This window comes from Pantherophis guttatus, chromosome 6 (assembly GCF_059756535.1).
Source record: "Pantherophis guttatus breed Tessera chromosome 6, ASM5975653v1, whole genome shotgun sequence".
NCBI lineage: Eukaryota > Metazoa > Chordata > Lepidosauria > Squamata > Colubridae > Pantherophis > Pantherophis guttatus.
In genome coordinates, this window is record NC_142068.1 from 94,630,614 (window position 1) to 94,649,920 (window position 19,307).

Consider the following 19,307-nt stretch of genomic DNA (forward strand, 5'->3'; position numbering starts at 1 on the left):
TCCACAAGACAATCTCCAAGTAAATAATAGTCTTCCTCCTCTCGCCTCCCTTAAATTGTTTCAGGGTCCCTGGGACATTGCGATGACTTCTCGGTATTTTGACAAAATCCACCAGAGCTGAAACATCCAGAAAAGAGATTAACGCTGGACAGAAAAGCAAACTGAAGGGTGGCTGAAGAGAACACACTTTGAGCAAAGGGTATATGCTTCCAGAACAGAGCCTCCTCTTAAACACTGAAGAATAACTTACTAAAATTAGACACTAATTGATTTCCACTATCTGTTTCCAAGGAAGCCCGAAGCACGTGATTGGGACCAGCACATAGAATACTTGGATAATCAACAGTACGCGACGTTTCCAAGCACTGTGACAGATAAGGCAGTGCCAGTTCAGTTGTATTGGGGGGTGGCGGTGGGGGAGGGGGGATTGTGGAGGATGGGACAACACACTCGTGTTCCAATCTAGAAGCAAAACCTTCTGGAAGTAACCGGCTCTCTATCAGCTAATCTGCAATCTACCATCTGAGACTGAAGGTGGGCCCGGATGGCTCCTAAAATGAATTACTTGCTGCTACTAAAATGAAATGTGTACAGGTAAGCTGCACCATTTCAGACTGCAGATGTCAGTTTGTGGAGTTGGATGCTCCCCTGTATGGGAAACATTTGCAAAATGGGCACTCGTAAAATGGAAATTGCTGGCTGGTTACTACATATTGTGATATTGTATTCCTCTGACAACTCAGTCAAGGGCAGGCTTCAAAAATTTCAGCAATGGGTTCTCTGCCTGATCGCTGGGTGGGCGTGGCCATGGTGGGCGTGGCCTAGTCAGCCTCCTGAACCATGGGTGGGGGGGCTGTTTTCACCTTCCCCAGGCTCCGGAGGCTTTCCTCAAGCCTCTGGGAGGGTGAAAACTGCCTCCCCTGGGCTCTGGAGGCCCTACCGAGACTGGAAACAGGCCTGTTTTCGGACTTTCGGAACTTCCGGGAGGCCCGTTTTTCCTCCTCCCCGCGCCTCCATGCGTGCCCTGCACTTACTTCACATCCAAAATGGGCTGTGTGGAGACTCCTGATAGGGGTGGGGTGGGAGGGGCCAGCCAGGGGTGGGATTTGGAGGTTCTCCGAACCCGGCATAATATTAGCTATGGGTTCTCCCGAACCTGGACGAACCCGTAGCAGCCCATCCCTGAACTCAGTAAAAAATCAAAGCTGGTTGCCTGTTCATTAGCAAATATGGAGTATCTGTCCTCAGATACCTTGAACCACATAGCAAAGAGATCTGTAGCTGGAGAAGGAACTGCTCCTAGTTTTCCTTTCATATCATGTATGTGAAAGTGTAAGACTTTCAACATCTCATTTTGTCCTTTATGAAATGTTCCAAAATGTCATCATTTATCATGATGACTATACCGGAAAACACTTCAATCAAATTCCATGAGAGATCAGTTGCCAATATATTTATTGAATATGCATTGAGACTTTTTTTTGCAGTGATTACATTCAGCTTTTATCTTAGTTCACCGGAGAAAGCAATTATGGTTTGGAAGAGTTAGTGTTAAAAGGAAACCAGGCCACCAAAGAACATGATGGCTGGGCACCATCAAAGCAAAGAACTCAACTCGAAGAAGCTGTGCAAGATCGGAAGATATGCAGAGACCTGGCCCATAGAACTCACTTGATCAAGTCAGACATGATGGAATGGATAACCTCATCATCACCATTAAACTTGGCAGAAGTCCAGTGAAGTCCAGCAAACTTAGCAGAAGTCCATTTTCATGTCAGTACTTATCAGTCAATTACTCAGTTTATGTAATACATTAAACTCTATCATGGTTTGCTTAAACTTGGCTTAATATGTTGTGTGAAGCTAAGCCATTGTTGCAGGCTATGGTTTATGGCTCAGTTTAGACAAACCTTTGTGATTTATTAGGCAAATGATGGCTTAAAGCCATGTTGCATCTGGCTGTTGGCCACAAGTAACTGTTTACCAAAGTATTCCAGACAGAGCTTCTATATTTTCCAACCAAATGAGAAGGATTTTACCACAGGAGCCTGGTGGCGCAGTGGACTAAACTACTGTTAAAGTAGTATTTAACTGCCAGCTGCCTGCAATTACTGCGAGTTCACTTCTCACCAGGCTCAAGGTTGACTCAGCCTTCCATCCTTCCGAGGTAGGTAAAATGAGGACCCGGATTGTGGGGGCAATAAGCTGACTTTCTATAAAAAAGAACACCGCTTAGGGGGGGCCTGAAAGCCCTACTAAGCAGGTATATTCAAAAGTATGAAGGCTATTGCTTAATGCATTGTAAGCCGCCCTGAGTCTCCGGAGAAAGGGCGGCATATAAATCGAACCAATAAATAAATAAATAAATAAATTAATTAATTAATTAATTAATTAATTAATTCTTGGTGCGAGTTGGTGGCCATCAGCTAGCAGGAATGATCAAGTCTCCATGTATTTTATCTTTCCCCCTTATTTTTAATTTTGGAGAACATTAAAAAAAAAGTTGTGAAGGAGACAACAAGGTCCGCAGCCTTCACAAATGTCACAGCGAAGCGAGTTTTTGCATATTTTTTTAAAAATTGACCTGAAACCAGCAACTATGAAATGCGTGATAAAAAAGATCACTTGCAGCCAACGAAATCTGAACATTTACTAAGCTTCTTTTGTCTTCCATTTTCTGCCAGCTCCATTAGAATTATTTTTTTTTTAAAAAAAATCTCTTCTTCTTTTCAAAATCACGTTTCAAAGAGACACGTAAATCAGGATTGGAGGAGCACAAAACTCAAATCTTTTCCTATTGTGTTTCCGATTACTGTAGCCCAACTGGTTAACCTGAAGTTTTCATTGTTCTAATTTCTTCCCTTTGAGGATTGTGCTGGATAGAATTAAATGGATTCCCTTTCCCTAGTTGATTTGGGATAAAACAGATTATGGAAAAGAACTTTGGGTCTCCATATATACATGCAGCTTTAAAATTTCGGCAATTTTCACTCATTCAGCACACCCAAGTTTGACAAATCACATCTATGAAGACATTCAAGATAATAGGAAAAGTCTTTTGATTTGAGGATAAGGGTCAAAGGATTAAAATTAGACAAAATATTGTTTTATAAAATATAATAAAAATTGAGTGGTATTGAATTGAAACTAAGAATAAATGGTGATAAAATTGTAAGATAAACACTTAACAAGAGGTTAGAATATTGTAAAAATTATTTTGATATGATTTGTATAAGATATAAGGTAAAGAAGAATAAAGATATATTTAGAATTGTTATGAAGATGTAAAAATGAGTGAAAGTGAACTTGAAACTAATTTTGGATAGATATAATGGATTTATATAGATGAAAATGTTAAATTTGAGGTAAAATTGGTTTTTTCTTAAATTTTGAATTTCTTTTCTGTCTTCTTTTTTTTTTCTTTTTTGTTTATTTATAAAAGATGTAATGGAAATTGTGAATTGAGCTTGTGAAAGGAATGTAAGCGTGGTAACCATCTATGATCGGATCAAGATTTTTGCTCTTGAAAGTTATGTTTTTATGTTTAAATTTGAAAAAATAAATAAAAAATATTTACAAAATAATAATAATAATAATAGGAAAAGTCTTAATGTGATCCTTGTTGACCTGAGATCACTTTTTGTCCTCTGCAACTTAAAAAAAGGATTGATTCTGAGGATCAATCTGACTAAGTTGATTGCTGAAATAATAAATAATTAGAAAGTTTATTTCTCATTATACACTTATACGTGCTGTGTGAGGATATTGCATGCTGTTCCTAGCATCCGTTTAGAATATTTAATCCCTGCAGTGCAGGTGGATGCCACGCAGTAATAAGCATGTTCCCCCAATGTTGTGGTGGATCATCACCTTTGTCCTTGATGCGACTATCTTATCTGCTGGCCCTTTGACCAAAACACCGATTGTTGTTTTTCTAAGCAGTAATATGGTGGCTGGCTGCTTCGGGAGAATAGATCTTCCCTTCCTGCTAAGCAGCATCTCTTAAATTTTATAGTGCAATTTTGCAAATGGTCAGAAAGGGGTCTGTATTTACTTGGACCTTCTCTGCTTGCATTCTTAGGTGTTCTTGTTCTATCTAGGGGTGGAATTGAAAAATTTTAGCAACCGGTTCTCTAGTTGGTTGCTGGGTGGGCGTGGCCATGGGGGCATGGCCTACTCGGCCTCCTGCACCACGGCAGGGGATGGGGCGTTTTTGCCCTACCCAGGCTCCGGAGGCTTTTCTTGAGCCTCCGGGAGGGTGAAAATGGCCTCCCCCGGGCTCTGGAAGCCCTCCAGACCCGTTTCTGGACTTCCGGTACTTCTGGTAGGCCCATTTTTTGCCCTCCAAGAGCCCCTGCATGGGTCCTGCACTTACCTCGCATGCAAAATGGGCTGCATGGAGAGTCCTGGGAGGGGAGGGGTGGGCGGGGCCAGCCAGTCCTTGCAACTACCGGTTTGGCGAACCAGATGTAAATTAGCATCCGGTTTGCTTGAACCGACTGAATCCCATCCCTGGTTCTGCCATGTGGGACTGGGTTAATCCCCCTGGGAGCATGCACTTAATTCTTCTCAGTGATCTATACTTCCATGCCTGCAATGGGGCAAGGGGACTAACACATCATGCTATGCACCAACCTGAAGAACAGGGGCCCAGAATATTTGAGTCCCTCAATTCTGCATACAGAATTCAACCTGTCTGCTGTTTGTTGCTTCCCACAATAGACGCTGAATGCAACGTCGGTGCCACCAGCATCCACGGTGGGAACAGAGCGAGAGACACATGCACACAGTATAGATAGTCCTCGACTTATGATCACGATGGATTTATGCTAAGTTGCTAAGCGAGACATTTGTTAAGTGAATTTTGCGACCTTTCTTACACAGTTGTTAAGTGAGTTACTGCAGGTATTAGTAACACCGTTCTTAAGTGAATTCGGCCTTCCCCGTTGACTTTGCTTGTCAGAAGGTTGCAAAAAGAGATCGCATGACCCCAAGACACGGCAACTGTCATAATTACGAACCAGTTGCCAAGCGGCTGAATTTTTATTATGTGACCGTGGGGAAGCTGCAATGGTCATAAGTGTGAAAAATGGTCATAAGTTACTTTTTTCAGGACCGTTGTAATTTTGAATGGTCACTAAATGAACTGTTGAGGACAGTTGAAGAGTATAGATAGGAATAGCTATCTCTCTTTCTGCTACCTTGGCCATAGACCTTTCCTAATGTGGAGAGAGCTGGCTAACAACTCAGACTAGGAACAAGTCAGTCTTGTCCTGACTTGGGTCAGCTCAGAAAAATGAAGGAAACCATATATGGTCCTAGGAACAGGCATGAAGTGTAGTGGCTCCTGTCCTTCTATTCCTCTTCCATCCAAGGAATCCACCCGGGGGGATGGACTGGTTCAGGCGAACCGGATGCTAATTTTACATCTGGTTCACCGAACCGGTAGTTGCAAGGAATGGCTGGCCCAGCCCGCCCTGCCCTGCCCCTCTCATGAGTCTCCAAGTGGCCTGTTTTGGATGCCATGTAAGTGCAGGGCCTGCACAGAGCCTGGGGAGGGTGAAAAACGGGCCTCCCAGAAGGTTCAGAAGTCCAGAAACAGGCCCGTTTCTGGCCTCCGGAGCCCAGGGGAGGCTGTTTTTGCCCTATTGAAGAAAGGCTCCAGAGCCTGGGGAGGGCAAAAAACAAGCTTCCCAGAAGTTACAGAAGTCCAGAAACGGGTGCGTTTCTGGCCACTGGGGGGCCTCCAGACCCCGGGAGGTGTTTTTGCCCTCCCGAAGGCTCGAAGAAAGACTCCGGAGCTTGGGGAGAGCAAAAACGCCCCCCATGCCATGGTGCAGGAGGCCAAGTAGGCCACACCCACCATGGCCACACCCACCCAGCAACCGGGCAGAGAACCGGTTGCTAAAATTTTTGAATCCCACCCCTGAATCCACCTCACTCCATTCATCTTCAGCCTGAAAGAAATTTTCTGCCATGCTTCCGTTCTGGTCATCCAGTCAAAGTGTGGGATTCAGTCAAGAAAGGAGAGCAACATTCTTGACCTGGGAGGGGACAAAGCTGCTGGTCTCTTGACTGGAGACTTTTTAGTGCCAATAGAGGAGAATCTTTGTAGCTCAGGACTGAAATGAAAGGTCCTTGGTGGTCTCTGAGGTTTTCTTCCAGATGTTTCATGACCCAAACTAGATGATGTCACCTAGTTTGGATAATCTGCAAGACATTTCCTAGTCTGGAAATGTCTGCAAGAACACAACCAAGCTCAGAGACCACCAAGCACCGGGTTGAAATGCTACCGGTTCGGACTGGTTCGACCGAACCTGTAGCGGCAGCAGCACGAGGCTCTGCCCACCCACTCAGATGTTGTTACTTCCTGGTTTTAACCAGGAAGTAACCTGTTTTACCCTCTGTGCATGTGCAGAAGGCTTTGCGCATGCGTAGAGGGTCCAAAATCACATGTGACGCGTGGAGTGCGCACTTCCAAACCGGTAGGGAAGGTAAGTATAGATTTCACCCCTGCCAAGCACCCCACACTTCTCAGTGCACCCTTCAACACTGCTGCCTTCCCATCATCCTGGAACAATCGGCAAAGAGATGGGTGAGGTCTACCAATAGCAACTGTCCTTCAGAAAATGTCTCCGAGTGTCTTGAAGCTCAATTGAAGACATGCCCTGATGCTATACCGTTTCCTATCCAGAGCTAAAAATCCAGAAGGTGCAATCACAGCAGCATAAATTAAAGGATTGGGTTGGGTTTTGCAGTGCCCAGCTACAGGATGGGAAACCCCGTGCCAACTTTGAAATGGATGTTCCCCCAAACACATCTTGGAAGCTGTTAGCAAAGATAGTCTTAAAGTCTCTTGATTGCTAACGGCACTTCTGGACATTCATATTAGAGACATTGCTGCAGCCTAGCACATTTCTGGGTTGATCCTGGTAATTGTCAAGAATTGTCTTTTCTCCTTTATTAGCCCCGTGAAGAAGCTAAGGAGAAAGCTGGCATCTGGAAAGGGTGAAATGCACCAATTGAGGTGTACATTGTTATTCAAAGTGTAATTCAAGAGATAGGCTGGCTACTCTCCAGTATTAACTATGTCAGAGATTCCCCCTCTTTAATATAAAAGCTTTTTAATTTGCAACTGCTTTTTAAAAATCTGGCTGCACTCCTAGATTTAAAAAAGCCTGAATTTTTGGAGACAAAGCCAGTCTTTATAATGCAAGAGAAAGAGACATGCATTAGAATCCATTTAAGAGCAGAGGAAAAGATAGAAATGGATAGCCCTAATCCTTTTAAATTAGATTAATGGAGGTGGGTTGTTTTTTTTTTTTACAAATTATATTGCAGATTTCATTCTTTGCAATAAAACTCACAACAGGAGAAAAGGAATGGAAGTTATTGCAATTGAAATTATGAGGTATAATGAAGGAAAATGTACAATAAAAATATTTTTAAAAAAGAGAGAAAAGGAATGGAAGTTAGACTGCCGTTTCTTCGGAAAAATAATCATTATCTTTCAGTAAGGTGACTCAAAAAGATGGTTAACTTCTGGCAGTCATGAGGACTGTGAACGGGGTTAAAAAAATTGTGATTGGGGGTTTCTATCCCCAAATCTATCTTGTGGACTTCAACTCCCACAATTCCCCAACCAGCATGGCTGGCTGGAGAATTCTGGGAGTTGAACTCCACAAATCCTAAAGTTGCCAAGGTTGGGAACCCTGGTTTAGAGGTTGTCCCAGATTCCAAATGAACAAACCATGTGGTTTTGTCTACCATAAGATATTGTCTTTCTGAATATTTAATTTACGTAATGCACCACAAATATTTGCAATTCTTTAGTTTTTGAATGCAAACAAGTAGGAGCAAAGAACAGGCTTCAGTAACAGATAAACTCTTTAGAAGTAGCTTTTGACGCTCTTAAAATAGAAGGATCTTTCTAGGGACTTGGAGAATTATGGGAAACAAACTTGCTCAAACAAATAAAATACTTTCCCTTGTCAAAACTTTGCACGCCAGATCGTGTCTTGCAGTGAAAGTGGCTGCATTCTTTCATCTCCCTCCAGAGATCTTTAGTCTGATTTGTTGCGTGTCATAAGAGAAAACTTTGCATTCAGATATGTGTGACAATAAATATCAGCAATCAGCTTGGGACAGCACTCTTATCCGTGTCCTCTTTTTTCACCGTCAGTGACTCTGGAAGAATGTGTAACGTGATCGCTTGTGAAGTGGGAGAGAGAAGGCGCAAAAGGCTATCACTCTTTGTTGGGCTGTTCTTCAAATAAGATAGGCAGCCCTGCCTTATGTAAAGGCTGGTATTAAGCATGGTGCTGTTTGGACTATGGCTGGAAGCAACACATGCCTATAGGAAGCAGATAGAAAGACTATCAGATCTCCCCTGGCAAAATTCATCTTTGAAGATCAGTGAGGAAGTGATTGCTTCTCTCTGCCACTGAGACGGATGGATGGACATATGGAGGTATAGATAGATTGATGATAGATAGATGATAGATAGATAGATAGATAGATAGATAGATAGATAGATAGATAGATAGATTCCCTGAAAATAAGACCCAACTGGAAAATAAGCCCTACCATGATTTTTCAGGATGCTCATAATATAATTATAAGCCTTACCCCCCAAATAAGCCCCAGTTAAGATCGTCAGCCAGACGGACACAATTTCTACCATATTTTCCCCAAAATAAGACCTAACCAGAAAATAAGCCCTAATGTGTCTATTGGAGCAAAAATTAATATAAGACCCAGTCTTATTTTCAGGGAAACATGGGTAGATAGGGATGGAGAGATAGATGATAGATAGATAGATAGATAGATAGATAGATAGATAGATAGATAGATAGATAGATAGAGACAGACAGGGATGGAGAGAGAGAGAGAGAGAGAGAGAGAGAGAGAGAGAGAGAGAGAGAGAGAGAGAGAAATGGAAAGATGGGTGGATGGGTGGATGTTTGTATGGTTAGGTGTAGTAATTAAAGTAGAAAGCTGGAAACTTATTAATTCTAAATTCTGCCTAAGGTGTCTAAACGGGTGGTGAGTGGGTGGATGGATGGAGTGGATAAGGTACCAGGATTGAGACTAGGAGACCATATGTTCTACTCCTGCCTTAACCCTGGAGTGACCAAGTTGAGTGACCATGAGCCAATCAATCTCTCTGAGATCTAGGAAGAACAAAATGGCAAACTATTTTTTGAAAATCTTAACTAAGAAAACTGCAGCGAACTAGTTCAGGCCATCATCAGCAGTCAAGAGGGTCTCAAAGGCACAATACAACTACACACACAATCATCTTTCACCAGTCTCCTTGTCATGCCAGTCAAGACATTTCAGGATGGATAATTTGCTGAAATGCCAATAATGTTTCTTATAGAGATTGATAGACCCTGACATTACCAGCAGTACTATTCCCCACCACTGCTTGTTTTCCAAATTCGTCCGATTTGCTGAGAAGAAAAATAGTTCATCGCACCTATATGGAACATGATTCTAAGTACCAGGGCCTCACACAGGAACTTACCTATAAAATATACAGTAGGTCCAGTAGTGGGTTTTACTTACCTTCGCTACCGATTCGGAACTGTGAGCACGCATACGTGAGCGCTTGCTTCACTCACGCAGGGCACTTCTGCACATCTGAGCATCTGTGATGACATCCAGGTGGGTGGGCGGAGCCTCTCACCCCTGCCACTGCTACCGGCTTGCCTGAACCAGGGCAAACCAGTAGAAATCCACCACTGAGTAGGTCTCACATGGAGAAGTCTGCCGATACATAGCCACCTTTCAAACAAGGATCGGCCAGTTTAAACCAGACCCAGTGTGGCAAACTGATCCAACTACATCATAAGCCTTTTGACCACCCCAGAAATATTTTGAGATGGAATTTTTTTCCAAATTTTTTTCCAACATGTTGGACAGGAAGAACAAATATTTCAAACCAAGAGTTTTTCGGAATTTGATGAGGAAAAATATTGTTGGACAGGAAGAACAAATATTTCAAACCAAGAGTTTTTCGGAATTTGACGAGGAAAACTTTTGAGCACCACCTTTTCAAATGGAGAGTTCTCCGTTCGAAAAGCTTTTGCATATTATTCCCGCCTGGTCTACTTTATTCCCTATAATTCTGTTGCCCCCACAGATTGAACATAGTCTAAGGATAACATTGTGCAGAAGCATCATGTATTTTAAAAATATTGAAGGAGGCATTAGGAGAATATCTAACTGCAAACACACAGACAGAAGTGTAAGTATGGATTATAAATTTAAATAAAAGAGGGGGGAAAAAATCACGGTTTAAAAGAAGCAGCTGAATCCAGTTAAAATCAGAAAGTTTTTGTATGCCAAAATATTTTATCCCTTCTGACTGGGAGGATAAAGTTGCTGCGACAGTGAGGTAGGCAGCATATAACTTTACTAAATAAAATAATGTGACTTCATTTAACACCTCCCTCAAATTTTCCAGACAATATATCAGTTTTCCAAATAATCAGTTCAAGAGCTGACAATCTGTAACAAAGTCAAGTCACCCAATTCATCTAAATTAGGAAGGAACCAAGATACAATTTATAAATAGAAGGGAATACAAAACTGTCTTCCAGGGACGATTCATGCCATTTTGCTTATCCACGGTTTAATTTTCAATGCAGCTGGATTTTGTTAAGAATATATATAATAGAAACATCTCTTTCTTTATTTACAGTGGGGAAAACTTTATCCCAGAAGCTCCCAGCATCTTTGACTGGCTACCATCAATGGGAGATGACTTCAAACAATATTTGGGGGTAGAAGTGCCCCAAGTTGCTTCACAAATAGAGGAAATTCATGTCTTTAATTCAGTGGATCAGTTCTTCATGAATGAATTATGACATCCGTTTCTTTGTAACAGAGTCTTATTCCATCACACTTTGCTCATCACTTTTATCTCTCGGTGACATCTACCCACAGGGGGGACCCTTTTCAAATATGCGCATCCGAAGTTGCGGGTGTCCACAACAAACTTGAGCAACGTCAGATACACACCTCTGTGCAAGACACACCAATCATGCAAGGAAAATCTTTGTTTCCTTATAAATGGATCTTTCTGCTTGATGGAGCATTCATCAAGAAAACGAGAACATACTTAAGGAAAACTCAGTCTTCGTGAAACATTTAGCATCGTGGTGCTTTGTTAGTTGATCAGACATATGATTTGATGCACATTGTCAGCTGAGAATTTTTTTTAAAAAAAGAGAAATGTTTTTGTTTATTTGATGTTGTGGGCATCTAAGAAGCGGGGGAAATTTGCAAGGACAAGGGATGTTACCTCTTCACTCATGGATGGCAACTTTCAGATGAGATTATGCTCACGGGAGGACTGAAAAACAGAAACTGACCAGCCCAGCGGTGAAGAAGCCATAATGATATTTGATTATAGAAATATATAAAGAAATTAGTTTGAAACAGGGGTGAAATGCTACCGGTTCGGACCGGTTCTCTGAACCAGTAATAAAAAAAAAAATGCTACCAGTTCAGACGAACTGGTATTTCCGATGATCAGCTGTGCCGTGCGATTTATATTTGCTAGAAAGCAGAAAATCCTGCTTTCTAGCAAATCTAAATCACAAGGCACAGCTGTTCCACCTCCCTCACTGTTCTACTTACCTTAGAAAAGGCTTCTTAATCCTCCTTTTTCAGCGCTGGGTGGTAGCGCCTGTGGTGCACATGTGCGTGAGGCGCACATTTAGCACGCACCGCGCAAGCGCGCACACAGCGAACCAGTAGTGAAGCAAACCGGTAGCAGATTTCAGAGCATTTCACCTCTGGTTTGAATGCACTGGAGGGACGGTGTGCAAGTGAACCACAATCCTAGCATGTTAACCAATATCAGTTTTGGGAATTGACCTTCCCTGTCCTACTTTTAGGCAGAGAGGGACACACTTACTCTATATCTACCGACACGATTACTCTTTCCCACTCTTTCACTGTCCCCTTCATATAAATTAGAGTCAAACTTTACTTCTGGTCACAAGTAATTTGATTGGCAGTTGTATGGAAGTGGTTTGCAATTGCTTTCTTCTGGCCTGTTGTTTAAACCAGAGGTCTCCAACCTTGGTAAGTTTAAGACTAGTGGACTTCAACTCCCAGAATTCCTCAGCCAGCTTTGCTTTCTGGGAGCTGAAGTCCACAAGTCTTAAACTTACCCAGACCCCTGGTTTAAACAATTCGATCTACAGGCCTGGGGTTTTCATGACTTGTCTTCTCTCTTAATTAGGTAGTTACTAGTTCAGCTCCTCTTCAATAACTTCCGCAGATCATCCAGCTAGAACGAAGCTACTTCAACAGGCCTAGCTCTAGGTACCTACATCTAGATCCAGCCCATGGCATTTTAGAGTTGGAAGGTGCCTCCAATGTAGGGTGAAGCCACATCACCTGTGGTTGATTCTTTAAAGCCATGCAAGATCAGAAGATGTGGAGAGACCTGGCCCATAGAATTACCAAGAGTCAGACATAACTGAATAGATCTTTATCTAGGTGGCTCAGCGGCTAAGACACTGAGCCTGTCGATCAGAAAGGTCGGCAGTTTGGCAGTTCGAATCCCTAGTACAGGTCTCCTGAGTGAGCAGGGGGTTGGACTAGATGACCTCCAAGATCCCTTCCAATTCTGTTATTGTTAATGTCATAGACCAGCATAATATAATAACAACTTTTTCTTTTCTTTTCTTTTCTTTTCTTTTCTTTTCTTTTTTCTTTTCTTTTCTTTTCTTTTCTTTTCTTCTTTTCTTTTCTTTTCTCTTTTCTTTTCCTTTTTCCTTTTTCCTTTTTTCTTTTTTCTTTTCTTTCTTTTTTCTTCCTTCCTTCCTTCCCTTCCTTCCTTCCTTCCTTCCTTTCTTTCTCTCTCTCTCTCTCTCTCTCCCCCACCTCCTCCTCCTTGTATTCCAGTGGAGAACCTGACATCTCTGAAGGCCATCTCTTCCTCATCAATCTGTACCTTTTAAGACCATTTCCCAATGTTTATGGAAAAGTTACTTCTGTGTAGTTTCTGGGAGTAAACAGATCCCAATCTTTGGAACAAGAGGAGCAAAAACAGGCCATTTCTTTAACCCGCAAATAGTGAGGGCACCCACATTCTCACAAGGTTGCAATCCTGGCCCCCCTATTTATTTGGAAGCAAAGTCCATTCAGCACAGAGCAAAGATTCTGAATGGCTTTGCATAAGAGCAGAATATCAACTGACAGGGTTGCACATCCAGAGCAGCCGAGGCAATAATCACAGGGGGGGATGAACTGGAGAGAAAGGAGATCCTAAATTCCCAGCATGACCAGAAAGGCTGCTCCTCCCTCAAAATAAAACTGTCTTTCATCCAGTGGTGAAATTCAAATTTTTTTTAATACTGGTTCTGTGGCCGGGCTTGGTGGGCTTGGTGTGGCTTGGTGGGCGTGGCTTAGTGGGCGTGGCAGGGGAAGGATACTGCAAAATCTTCATTTCCGCCCCACTCCTGGGGGAAGGATATTGCAAAATCCCCATTCCCACCCCACTCTGGGGCCAGTCAGAGGTGGTATTTGCCGGTTCTCTGAACTACTCAAAATTTCCGTATTAGTTCTCCAGAACCTGTCAGAACCTGCTGGATTTCACCCCTGCTTTTAATGCGGAGAAAAGCAAAGTTTTACATTTAGGCAGGAAAAATCAAAAGTATAGATTAGGTGAGACCTGGCTCTGAAACAATAACTGTGAGAGGGACCTTGGAGTCCTAGTGGATGATCATTTGAATATGAGCCAGCAGGGTGCAGCCGCAGCCAAAAAAGCTAATATGATCCTGGGTTGTATAGACAGAGGCATAGAATCAAGATCACGTGAAGTATTAGTACCGCTTTATAAAGCCCTAGTAAGACCCCACCTGGAATACTGCAACCAGTTTTGGTCACGATACTACAAAAAAGATGTTGAGACTTTGGAAAAAGTTCAGAGAAGAGCAGCTAAGATGAAAAAGGCCTGGAGACTAAAACATATGAAGAATGGCTACAGGTTTAGGGTCTGGCTAGTTTAAAGAAAAGAAGAATTAGGGGCAACATGATAGCAGGATTCCAGTATTTGGAAGGCTGCCACAAAGAAGAGGGGGGTCAAATTAGTCTCCAAAGCACCAGAGGGCAGGACAAGAAACAATGGATGGAAACTAATCAAGGAGTGGAAGAAACCTGGAATTAAGGAGAAACTTCCTAACAGTGAGAACAATTAACCAGTGGAACAGCTGGCCTTCAGAAGTCGTGGGTGCTCCATCACTGGATATTTTTAAGAGGAGACTAGACAGTCACTTGTCTGAAATGGTATAGGTTCTCCTGTTTGAGCAGGGGGCTGGACTAGAAGACCTCCAAAGTCCCTTTCTATTCTATTCTATTCTATTCTATTCTATTCTATTCTATTCTATTCTATTCTATTCTATTCTATTCTACTCTACTCTACTCTACTCTACTCTACTCTACTCTACTCTACTCTACTCTACTCTACTCTACTCTATTCTATTCTATTCTATTCTATTCTACTCTACTCTACTCTAAATTTGCTCTGCTTCGCTTCCCCAGAGGGCTAGAAGTATCCTACAGTTTTGGTCTCCCTGCTGTTTTTGGAAAATAGTTATCTGACCTTTCCAGGCTTGCTATAAACAGACCAGGACTGTCAGCACCCGCCAGTGAGATCTCCCAAAAAGCAGAAATGGATGGTCCTGCAAAGAAATGCCAGGAGAATCTGTCTGAGTGTTGCCAACAATAGCAGCATCTTCTAACTCTATGGAGGAGGAGGAGGAGGAGGAGTTTTCTTGTTTTTGATAAGGGAGAGGGTATGTTAGATACTGTATCTAAAAGAATTTTCTGAAAGAAAATTCTGATTTGCTAGGTCAAGAAGATTCGGACAAGGGCACTGAAATAGTCCTTGTAAATATACATATGCATATTATATAAAATGTACATATTATTTATTATTTTTATTATTTTTATTTTATTATTATTATTATTATTATTATTATTATTATTATTATTATTATTACTTATATAGTATTTATATTATATAAAATATACATAGACTTCTGCAAAGCCTTTGATTCAGTGGTACACAACAAACTATGGTTAAAACTATGTGTCAGCATTTCACGCTTAGTTTGAAATGCAATTTATTCAAGACGACTTCAAAACCTGACACTATGGCCTTACGGCATTTCTGGATCCCTGCACAAGTGGATAGCTGCGTTCCTGTCAAACAGGCAACAAGTAGTCAAAATAAGGACTGCCCTATCAAAACTCTGCCCCAGTTAACAGCGGTGTCCCCCAAGGCAGCGTCCTAGGACCCACACTCTTTCTTATTTACATAAATGACCTTTGCGATCATATTATAAGCAACTGCGTCCTCTTCGCTGATGACGTAAAACTATTTAATACCACTGACAATGCTGCTGCCCTACAAAGCAACCTTGACTGTGTCAGAACAGTCGAACAAAACTTTAACCTTAAACTGTCTACCGTGGACCTCGCCCCATTCCTAAGAGGCCTTGTAAGGGGGCGTGCATAAGTGCACCAGCATGCCTACCGTTCCTGTCCTACTGTCCCCCATTTAAATGCTGGGCTTGTTCCTTGGCTAATTTGGAAAAGACATCCCATTCCCTGAGCCTGCCGCCTTTTCTCTCCGACGGACACCGCTGTCTTTCTCTCTTTGCTTTGCCAGCAGATTGTTCCTGTCAGCTGTCTGAATTCATCACCTGGAAAGCTTCTCCTGAGATGAGACTGTGGGCCACATGAATTTAGATCAAGAAGGCAGGACGGTAGCCCCGTGCATTGGTGAGTTGAGGAATCAAAGCAGGAGTGAGATCTAGCAGGTTCTGACAGGTTCTGGAGAACCGGTAGCGGAAATTTTGAGCAGTTCGGAGAACCAGTAGCAGAAATTTTGAGTAGTTCAGAGAACCGGCAAATACCACCTCTGGCTGGCCCCAGAGTGGGGTGGGAATGGAGATTTTGCAATATCCTTCTCCCAGCAGTGGGGAGGGAATGGGGATTTTGCAGTATCCTTCCCCTGCCATGCCCACCAAGCCACACAATGCCCATCAAGCCACACCCACAGAACTGGTAGTAAAAAAAATTGAATTTCACCACTGAATCAAAGCCACTCAGCAGCACCCATCAGGACCTCACACGTAAAACAGGAAAGCCGATCTGTTAAAAAGCGAGAGGTCGGCCTTTAGTGTCAACTGGATTGGCAAGAAATCCTCTCTGTTGGTTGCGTAAGCATTCATACAGACATTTTTTTTTTTTAATTTTGAAAAGGTGGATTTGTTGGTGGCTGCTCAGAAGTGAGGGGGACGAGCATCATGATTCGGGGAGCTCTTTCTCTAGATTTCCTTTCTGGCAAATGGGGATTAATCTTCTGCCCCATGGCAGCTATGTTGAAAACAAGATGTCAACCCTGGAGGCCATCTTTATCTTTGGATCTTCAGAGCTGCCACACTTAGTGCAGTGGGAAACTGGGAGGGGGGATAGGATAGAGTGGTGGAGATATCTAGCCATAATAACATTCTTTTCTCTGAGAGCTGAGGACACTCGGCCTGCACCTGGAGTGGTGTGACTGGGAGGCATCTCCAGTTGGGATGGTGCTTTGATTGGACCATGTGATGGACATGTGAATGCTGGGCAGGGACTTGGACTTTCTTCTGGGTGGGGAAAACCTGGAAGCTTTCAGATTCGGGTTTTCCCAGATGTGCCAATATGACATCTCTAAATAAAATGGAACTTAGAGGAATTTCTAGCTTCATAGACTTCTTTTGTTGGGGGTGTTGCTTGGAACCATGACAGAAGGATTTTACCAAGGTTGACATTTAGGGCAAGAAAGATATCTGTTGCAAAGGGAGAACTATGAGTTATGTTGATTTAACCACAAAGCAGCTCCAGTAAGTACTTTGGTTGCAAAGGTCAAAATTAGATCCCAAAATATAATTTTAGAGGAGAGCAACAGGGATCTCATTGGTAGCGAGCATGTTAATGTAAGCAGCATGAACAACTTAATTGTTGTTTTTGAAATTCTAATCAAACCAACCCCCCCCCAATGTTTTCAATTGATTCAGAAATGGAAATGGAATGGAAATGGAAATAGAACTTTGTCACATTGAGTGCTTTTAACCAGTGGTGAAATCCAATTTTTTTTACTACCGGTTCTGTGGGTGTGGCTTGGTGGGTGTGGCAGGGGAAGGATACTGCAAAATCTCCATTCCTAACTCACTCCAGGCGAAGGATACTACAAAATCCCCATTCCCTCCCCACTGCTGGGAGAAGGATATTGCAAAATCTCCATTCCCACCCCACTCTGGGGCCAGCCAGAGGTGGTATTTGCCAGTTCTCCGAACTACTCAAAATTTCCACTACCGGTTCTCTAAACTGCTCAAAATTTCCGCTACCAGTTCTCCACAACCTTTCAGAACCTGCTGGATTTCACCCCTGCTTTTATCCAAATGGAACAAATATAAGAGGAGGAGGAGGATGGTGTGAGGAGGAGAGGAAGAGGAGGAGGAGGAAGAAGAATCACATGGACTTCAATATAGATAATTGACTAATCAATTAGTTTTAGGAAGAAGAAGAAAAAGAAGGAGAAGAAAAAGGAGAAGGAGAAGAGGAAGAGAAAGAGGAACAGAATCACATGGACTTCAATATAGATAATTGAGTAATCAATTAGTCTTAGAAAGAAGAAGGAATTGCATTTCCAGCTTAATGAATCCTACAAATTGATGCTAAGTGAGAACACACGACCTTGGATTTAAAAAAAAAAAAAAAAGACGGAAAAGCCAACTCACAGACAAAAATCCACTTTCTTAGCAGCTTCTTTAAAGCTTTCGGTATCCCAGTAATATTCCCAGGACAATTTGAAGAAAGAGAATTCCAATCAGTGCACAATGCCATGCAGACAATTTTCTCTCTATAAAGGTAGTCTATTCTTCTGTGAAAATCTAATAGTAAATGTGATCAGCCCAACTTAAATTGAAAAGGTTGTGTGAAAGACTGACTGACTGACAGAAAACTAGGCCATCCATAATAATTATAATGTGCAGCTTTGCTTTGAGGCATTGGTTTATAATACAGGTTAATCACTTGATTGCTGCAACACTAAAAGGAGTGTAGGTTCAAACAAAAGTTAGTGAGACATCTTCACGGAATTATACAGCCTTGTGGATTGTTCCTTGAAAATGTGGCTGCAACCAAGCAAATAAAAACATTTCATTTTCGTGCTTAACGCAGTCACAGCTTTGTGGAAACCTCACGTTGCCTTATATAAACATTATACTGAAAAGGCAGCCCGTTACTTCTCGGTTTACCCTCAATTTGCAGTGAGCTGAAAAATGTGAAGATTCGGGGCTAATAATTTCCATAGCAGTAATTCACAGATTTGGATATTTCCGTTCATGCTGTCTTGTTGTTGCTGTATTATATTGTATATTCTGCCCAATTTGTGAACTCTTTTTAAAACCCCTCTACTTTATGAACTATTATGAAGCTTATGAGGCAGCTAAATAAGAAATATTTTGTGGATTTTCTCTGGGGAAATGCTCTTCTGAAATGTTTAGATAAGGGCCCTTGACCCTGGAGAACAACATGGACAAACAGTGACCATTACAGTCTCTAATAATAATTCCTTGTAGCTCCTTCAAGGACCTCCTGATGACCTGCTTCAGTTCTCTTCCCCAATGTGTCTTTTTCTAATTCCTTTCAGAGTACTAAAGACAGTCATTTTACTAGTCCAGGGGTCGGCAACCTGTGGCTCTGGAGCCACATGTGGCTCTTTCATCCCTCTGCTGCGGCTCCCTGTCGCTCAAAATATGCGTCACAACCACCAAAGTGCGACACCTTCCAGCACATGATTTATTGAGCTTCTCGACCCCCGGTAGACCACCCAAGAAAAGAAAAGTGTCAGAAGAAAAACAGAATGTTTAATGGTACGTGGGCAGATTCATTTGCTTTCACCGCTGAGGAGACTGGTTTACCAGTATGCCTAATATGTGGGTTATTTGAAACTAACCCTTTTTTTTTTTTTAAATGATTTATATGCCGCCCTTCTCCGGAGACTCAGGGCGGCTTACAATGCGTTAAGCAATAGCCTTCATACTTGTGTATATTTATACGAAGTCAGCTTATTGCCCCCACAAACTGGGTCCTCATTTTACCTACCTTAGAAAGGATGGAAGGCTGAGTCAACCTTGAGCCTGGCAAGATTCGAACTTACTAATTGCAGACAGCTGGAGTTAAATTACAATGCATTAGTCTGCTGAACTATCCAGGCTCCTACCTTCAACGCA

The 19,307-nt window shown here is 42.3% G+C and overlaps 1 protein-coding gene and 1 long non-coding RNA gene across 11 annotated transcripts in view; one reads left to right on the forward strand and one right to left on the reverse strand.

The window, feature by feature from the left end:
• The window catches only part of LDB3 (LIM domain binding 3), a 176,387-nt gene that overhangs the window by 116,178 nt on the left and 40,902 nt on the right, over window positions 1–19,307 (reverse strand). The gene's annotated exons all lie outside the window — the stretch shown is intronic.
• LOC117676129 (uncharacterized) lies at window positions 234–1,839 on the forward strand. The gene is made up of 2 exons (XR_004594353.2): window positions 234–594; window positions 1,513–1,839. It is a non-coding gene; the product is annotated as an uncharacterized LOC117676129 (long non-coding RNA).